Source organism: Tupaia chinensis, unplaced genomic scaffold (assembly GCF_000334495.1).
Source record: "Tupaia chinensis unplaced genomic scaffold, TupChi_1.0 Scaffold000178_1, whole genome shotgun sequence".
Classification (NCBI taxonomy): domain Eukaryota; kingdom Metazoa; phylum Chordata; class Mammalia; order Scandentia; family Tupaiidae; genus Tupaia; species Tupaia belangeri.
In genome coordinates this window covers 2,017,837-2,025,923 of record NW_006159653.1, presented here as the reverse complement: position 1 = coordinate 2,025,923, position 8,087 = coordinate 2,017,837, and positions in this window count along the sequence as shown.

The following is an 8,087-nucleotide window of genomic DNA, read 5'->3' as shown; positions in this document are numbered from 1 at the left end:
GGCTCCGCGCTCCGCTTTGGTCCAGGACGGCGAAGAGAGCCGGAGCGAGTCGATAGAAGCCGAGCGTCGAACAATCGATGGATCTTTAGGGCGAGACCATGGTCGGACGCGGGGTGGGTGGGACGAGACCAAAGTTCTGGAGCGGGGGTCACCTCTCGTCCGGGACTAACCAGAAGAGGCCTCCGTGCTCTGGCGGCTGCTCAGCCCCGGTTAGACGAACCCAGCGGGCCCAGTCTTTGACTGCGTCCCTTTGACGCGGCTTCCTAGTTCCAGGCTTGGGTCCCAGGTGGGGTCTCGCCGTTCTCGTGCCGTCCTCGACCCCCGACTCCTCCACCGGAGCTAGAATTGCTTGGTATATTACAGGACTTCCATGACAGGTCAAGCAAAGGATTTTTATTTTATATACATATTTTAGTATAAGAATATTGCGTGGGGCATACTTATAGAGAAATCTTCAAAGAGTTCACAGAAAATGTGAGTTATGAAAAAAATGCATGGATTTCAAAATTTTTTGCACCAAAGTACACTTGTATTTTAATTCTCTTGTTTATGAACTTTTGAAGTGTCTCACTAAAAATTTATTGCGTGCTTACATAAAATTCATATTTAACCAGACAACCTGTCATTTCGTTTGGTGGATCTGATCTGTCCAGGCCCCTAAAGATCTGTCCAGCCCCCACCTAACTCTGGAGGAACCCGCTCACCCCAGGGACTCCAGAACTGCAAGCCCTCATGCCTCCTCTTCCATTCCAGCCCTCCCCACCCCATACAGGTGGCCCCACACTAGATGTGGGCTCTCCCATGGATTCCCACCATAGTCACAGATGCTGCACCCATTCCTCCAGCCCCTCAGCCAGAGCCGAGCCCCCACGTAGCCACCTAGACTTAGGGTCCCAGCAGCCCTGCCCCTCCCATTCTCTAGTCCTTTCCTTCCCACTCAGAAGCCTTTTTACATTTTTTTGAGATTTTTGCTATGTAGGGTGCACGCACTTCCAGAGAGACAGACAGAAAGGGGCCAGGGACCGCCCCATGCACACCGAAAAGGGATGGCCACACTCCAGTCTTGGGTCTTGGGTACACACTCACATGTACCTGGCATGAGGTTTTTGGGTTTTTGTTTTTGTTTTTTTGAGAGATTTTTGCTACAGGGCGCGTGCGCTCACCAGACAGACAGAGACAGAGAGACATATAAGCAAGAAATCCCCCCCCAGGGGTGATGGCCATGTCGCAATCCCTGCTCCTCCACTCTCCTCTCGGGATCTTGGGTACACACGCACACGCGTCCGGCGTGAGTTTTAAGCCACCGGATCCGGGATGTGAACCGCGGTTGACCACGTGGGAGTCCAGCGACATAGCCATTACGCTAACTGCTGGTTCCCCTGGCGTGAGTTTTAAGCCTCCAGGTCTACTGCTTGAACCACGGTCAGCCACGTGGGAGCCCAGTGCCTTAACCACTATGCCACATGCTGGCCCCTTCTTTTTACCGACGATAGAGAGCGTGTGTGCACAGGCGAGAGAAGCACCCTCAGCAGGGCCTGTCCTGCCCTTCTCTCCTGCGCCAGCTCGTCAGGGTCCTACATGCCATTAGCCTTTAAACCCCAAAGCCAACCCCCAGACTCCACACAGCTGCCATTCTCCCTCCTTCAGAGAGCTGCCCTGGCCACCCTGCTGCCTGACTTCCTCATCTCCCACTGACTCCTTGGCCCTGAAGCACGTGGTCACTCAACTGCCCTGGGACACTGTGCTTCATCCCTGACTGCCTGAGAGGTCCCCGAGGCCCTGCAGCCAGGCGCCCTGCCCACCTTTCCCCCCTCCAGCAGCTCTTACCTCCAAGCTGCCACGTGGTCCTCTTCTTTCCATTGCCTGCCTCCCCAGCCATGCAGCCTTCTCACCTGCCACGCCCACTTCTGCCCCTCGGAGCCTGGGAGCCAGACGGTGCTACCGAGGAGGTGACAGCACACTTGCTCCTGCCAATTTTTTTAAAAATTGGTCCCGTTGGAGGTGCTGTCTCTCCTCTCTTACTCATGGAAGAAAGGAACTTAAAAGCAAAATGAAGACAAAATGACAAGAGCCAGCACTCTGTCCTACCATAGCATTTAAGGGAGGAGGATCCCACACAGTTCAATTCCTGGCACCAGCAGGTTGGAAACAGCACATGTGTCCCCCAAGTCCTAACAGGATGGGCGATTAGGAAAACGGATTGTGGTGTGACCACACCCCGTCAGGGGCACCTTTTCCCTCTTCCTCTCTGTCTCTGGCAAGTGCAAACAGAACAAAACGGCCCAAAGTCCGACCTTATCACCTCATTAGAAGTCCTTCGGACCAGCAGTTAGCCTACTGGCTATGTCGCTGGACTCCCATGTAGCTGACCGCAGTTCAAGCCCCAGACCCAGTGGCTTAAACTCACACCGGGCACGTGTGCGTGCGTGCCCAAGATCCTGAGGGGAGAATGGAGGAGAAGGGATTGTGGCGTGACCATCCCCCCAGGGGGTGATTTCTCGCTCTCTGTCTTTCCGTCTCTGTCTTTCTGGTGAGCGAATGTGCCCTATAGCAAAAACCTCTCCATAATAAATAAATAAGAAAAAAAAAAGTCCTTAAGGGTCCCTGTCACTGTCCTGCTCTGGGCCTGGCCTAGACCGCAGCTTCTGCTTCTCTGTGAGCAGGCGGACCCAGCCACTTTCCTCTGCCCCTCACCTGCCATGCACCTGGTTCTCAGCACCTTTAACAGCACTTCCAGGGCTTACTCCATGTGGGCCTTTGTGCTCAGTGGTTTTGTCTTATTCACAGTTATCATTTCAAAGTGAGCAGTGGTGGACAGGGCACACAGTAGGTCAACAGTACTGTACGTGTACGGCCATGCCTGCATCTCCTCCATTCTCCTTGGGATTTTCAGCATGCACGTGCATGCACACAGTGTGTTTTTGTTTTGTTTTAAGAATTATTTAATCTTATTTATTCATTCATTCATTTATTTAAATTTGACCAGAGAGAGAGAGAGAGGGAAAGTGAGAAAGTGAGCCACCAGGTGCAGGACTCAAACCATGGTCAGCCATGTGGGAATGTTCAGTGCCTTAACCACCACGCCACCTGCTGTTCTCCTTGTTTTTGTTTTTAAGAGAGATTTTTGCTATAGGGTGTGTATGTTCACCAGACACCGAGAAAGAGGGAAAGTGAGAAACAACTCCCTGGGGGGTGGCCATGCTGCAATCCCTTCCCCTCCATTCTCCTCTCCGGATTTTGTTTGTTTGTTTGTTTTTTTGGAGAGGTTTTCACTATAGGGCGCGTGTGCTCGCCAGACAGACAGAGAGAGACAGAGAGACAGAAAGTGAGAAATCACCCCCCAGGGGCAATCCCTTCCCCTCCATTCTCCTCTCAGGATCTTGGGCACACACACATGCGCCCGGCGTGAGTTTAAGCCACCGGGTCCAGGACTCGAACCGTGGTCGACTCCGGGGGAGTCCAGCGACACAGCCATTACGCTAACTGCTGGTCCCCTCTCCAGATTTTGGACATGTATATACACCTGGCACGAGTCAAGCTGTTGAGTCTGGGACTTGAACAACAATCGACCACGAGAGACCAACACCTTAACCACTGTGCCACCTGCTGGCCCACACCCAGTGTGTTTTTCTTTTCTTTTTTTTCTTAATGACTTTTCCAACAATCTATATTTACTTGTGATTTTTTTTTTTGAGAGGTTTTTGCTATAGGGCGCGTGCGCTCGCCAGACAGAGACAGAGAGACAGACAGTGAGAAATCACCCCCCAGGGGGGATGGCCACACCGCAATCCCTTCTCCTCCATTCTCCTCTCGGGATCTTGGGCACGCACGCACACACGCCCAGCGTGAGTTTAAGCCACCGGGTCTGGGACACGAACCGCGGTCGACTACATGGGAGTCCAGCGACATAGCCATTACGCTAACTACTGGTCCCTTTACTTGTGATTTTTAAGCTGCTATGTCTGTGACTTCAAACCATGGTCAGCTATGTGGGAATCCAGCATCCCAACCACTATGCCACCTGCTGGCTCCTCCCAGTGTGTTTTTCAAGCCAACAGGTTAGGGACTCAGAGAGTGTAGTCAGCACGCGGGATCCAGCACCTCGACCTCCACACCACCTGCTGGCCCTAACCTACTTTCTGCATCTATGTATCTGCTTATTGTGGGCATTTCGTATGAATGAAGTAATAGAACATATGGCTTTTCATATCTGATTTCTTTCATTTAGCATACCTTTTCTTTGGTAAAGTTTTTTGCCATAGGGCACATTTGTTTGTCAAAGAAAGACAGAAAGAGGAAGAGGAAGAAATCACCTTTCATAGGGATGGCCGTACCAAAATCCCTGTTTCTCCATTCTCCTCTTGGGATTTTGGGCATGCACACACATGTATCTGGTATGATTTTCAGACTGCCAGGTCGGGGACTCAAACCACGGTCAACCATGTGGGAATCCAGCACCTTAACCCCCACATCACCTGCTAGCCCCACATTAAAAAAAAAAAAGTATTTAACTTTATGTATTTTAATTTGACCAGATAGGGACAGAGAGAGAAAGCGAGAGAGAGATGGAAAGGGAGAAAGCAAGTCGCCAGGTCTGGGACTTGACCCATGGTCAGCCATGTGGGAACCCAGTGCCTTTAACCACCACACCACCCTTCTGGGGCTTGTTTACGCTGCAACTCCTTCTCCGTTTCTCCCCCTGCCTGGGGATTTGGGGCATGCATGTGACATGCTTGCTAAGCCGTCAGGTCCAGGGCTCGAACTGTGTGGTTGATCATATGGGGTCCGACTGCCTTCACCACCAGGCCACAGGCAGCCCGCACAGCATTCTCAGGGCCCATGCACACCGTCATAGGAGCAGGGCTCCGCTCCTCTGTGCAGTTGAACACTGCGCTGCTGTAGCACTCCCTGTCCACGCGTCCACCCCTGGACGTTCGCCTCACTCCTCCGTTTTTGGCTGTTGTGAATTCTGCTGCTACGAATACCCACGTAGGAACACTTCTGAGCTCGGGTTCTCTTTTCTTGGGTTTACACTAGGAATGGAATTGGGTCATGTGGCAACTCTGTTCAACGTTTCGAGAAACCCCCAAACTGAGCATGTTGCCCACATCTGCGCATTTCACAACGAGTCTGACGAGAAGGAACTACCCCCACGCTGGAGAGAAAGAAACGCTCAGAGACACAGGCCTGCTGGCCAGGGCGCTCACTGCCCGCAGCCCCGATGCCATGCCCTCTTAGAGCAGACAGGAGTGGGGGCAGCCATGTGGGCTTGGAAGGTGTGGACAGGGAGAGCCAGGAGCCCCAGCACATGCAGGGCCGGGGCGGCCTGAGCCTGTGAAGACAGCAGGGGAAGGGGCTGAGTGACGGCTTGGCACCCAGGGGTGTGGCGCCCTTCCTGTCCCGGGCCCTGGCTGTTTGCCTCCCTGTGGGACCTCTGGGTGCACTCTCGGAGGACTGCAGATGCCCCAAGCTGCGGTGGCTGGCAGACTGGGCAGGAGGGAGACAAGAGCACATGGCTACTACGATGTGGCAGGCACAGTGCTAGACAGGGGTGACACTTCCGAGGATAGAAACCACGGCTGCTGATGTCACTGCGTGCTCCAGCAGCCCACCGGGAGGGCACTTTCACTATCCCATTTTACACATGGGGGGCTGGCACCAGGGAGCCCCTGAGCAGGCGCACAGCGGCGGGCAGAGGCAGGGGCTGTGGGCTGGCCGGCGGCGGCCGGGCCTCTGGGAAGGAGGCCAGGGCGAGCTGCAGTGGAGCCGCTGCCAGCTCTGCTCCAGGCCAAGCCTCCGCAGTTCTGCTAGCTCAGCGCCTCTTCTCCTAGGGCCGTCCTCAGAAGCCTGGCTTCCTGGAGGGAGGCCATGTCCCACGCCTCTGCGTCCTCACCCCCGGCCAGTGCCGTCCTGGCTCTGGGCTCCTCGTGGACCTTCCCGTGGGCACTGGGCTCCAGGCAAAGCCACCAGCCCATTTGACAGATGAGGCAATTGAGCGCCAAGAGTTTGGCCAAGGTGTCCAGTTGGCAGTTCAGGACCCTGGGCTTCCTGGCTGCTCACCTTGCACCTCACCCCTGCCATGTGCTACCCCACAGGGTGCGGAGTCTCCACAGGAGCCCCTTCGAGCCCACACTCAGCACTAACCCAGGACCTTGGAATTCCTTGCCCAGACAGCCCAAGTCCATCCCCAGAACCAGTACAGCCCTCTCCCCACACAGAGGGGTGCCCACCCCAGGCCTGAGGGCTGCCGGTGGTGCTAGAGCTTGGCGGAGTCCGGTAGCTGCAGGCAGGGAGTTACCCAGAAGATCCAAGAATTCTACATTCGGACTTGGCCTTTGGGTCTTCAAGGTCTGTCTGTCCAGGCAGGAGGGCGGAACCTACCCACTGGACAGCAACTGGCAAAGCTTACTGCTTGGGTGTTTGGCCGCTGGGTCCAGCAAACGGTGCACAGGGGCCAGGCAGGTTTACCTGGGCGAGCCCCAAGCACCAAGATGCCGGGGGTGGTGACAGCTGGCTGCTGCTGCTGTTCTCCTTCGACTTCATTTTCTTACATAGAATCTTGCTGTCGGGGGGCTTCCCCGCCTCCGTGCCCAGCTGAGACCACCCATGTGCCGCCCCTTTGGTCTCTCTGTGTGGGCCAGGCCGGCCCTCCTGCCTGCGCATGCCTCAGGCCCTGGGCTACAGTGCATGCCACCGCGCCCACCTCTAGTTCTCCAGCCTGGCTTCCCACGTGTTCCCACAGAGCCACCACCGTGGCTGGGCCACTGTGGGTCTCTTCCCTGGTGCTGCCCATGTGCTAGTCACTGCTAGGCACCAGAGATCCCCCACAGGCAGCCCAGGAGTGAGTCCAGCACTGGCCTGGGCTCCGTGGCAGCCACATGGGCCACCGTGTGCACGGCACCGCAGCCCCTCAGCACATCCTCCAGCGACGCGACAGCTGTCCTCTCACCCCATCTGACAGAGGGACAGGGGCGGGAAGGCAAACCGGTCAGCCCACGGTCACATGACTGGGAAGAGGAAGAACTGGGCAGGTCCAGAGACCCGCGTGGGTTCCAAGCCCACTCACAACCCAAGACTCTGGGGCCTCGGGTGAGATGCTCAGCTTCTCTGAGTCTGCGTTTCTTCATCTGGAAAGGGGACGATTTGCCAGCCTGGTTTATAAAGCGGCCAGCACAGTGCCCACACTGCCAGGCACCGGGACTAGTCACTGTGAAGGCTTGGGAAGGGCCCTTGTATTTCAGGTCCTCTGAGAATCAGCACGTGCCAGATCTGGGCTGCCCTAACCACGCTGGGGCGCCCCCCAGAGGGAATGATCCCTTGGGGGCAGGATCCCAGAGGCCTCCATGCCAGCTACATTCCCTCCCAGGCAGTCACCCTCCCGGACCTGCTGGGTGGTCGCAGCCATGCATCTCACCAGGTCCCTCATCAGAGTCTCCCAACAGTCCTGCCCCGTCGGGTTACGGTCAGTCTGTCCTGTCCCTGTGGACCAGGAACCCTACAGGTTGTCTCCTGCCCGAGGCCTGAGCAGGCAGGGCCTGAGCAGCAGGGCCCGAGGTGAGACCTCCTTGTGTGCTTGTGTAGGGGCGGGCTGCGCCCCCGTGCTGCCGGCAGGTGCCCGCGAGGATTGCGGCCTGCTGGCTCTCACCGTGGGGGTAACACGCTGGGTATGGAGGGTTAAGCCCCAGTTGACGCTGGGGATGGGGAGCTGAGCCCTTCCCGAGTTGGGTGTGGGCCCCCCACATGAGGTTCAGACTGAGGCCGGGGTGGGAGCTGTGGCCCTGCATTGTGTGCGGAGAGGCGCGGAGGCTGCCGGGGAAGGTGTCGAGGGGGGATGCGGGTTCCCTGACACCGAATTCATTAGTGGGAGATCCCTCTTCACAACCCGTCGACACCTCCCACGGGAACCTCGGGCCAGAAACGTCTGACGCCGCTGGCGGGCCGCTCCGGGGCCGCTGGTGCCGGTCCCCCCGCCCACTGCCTCGGAGTCCCTCCCCCCTTGGGTCCCGCACCCTCTGCAAGCCTCTCCCAGGCTCAGCCTCGCGCCTCCGCCGTGTCGGGGCTCAGAGTCCAGCCCCCCGCAGCCGCCG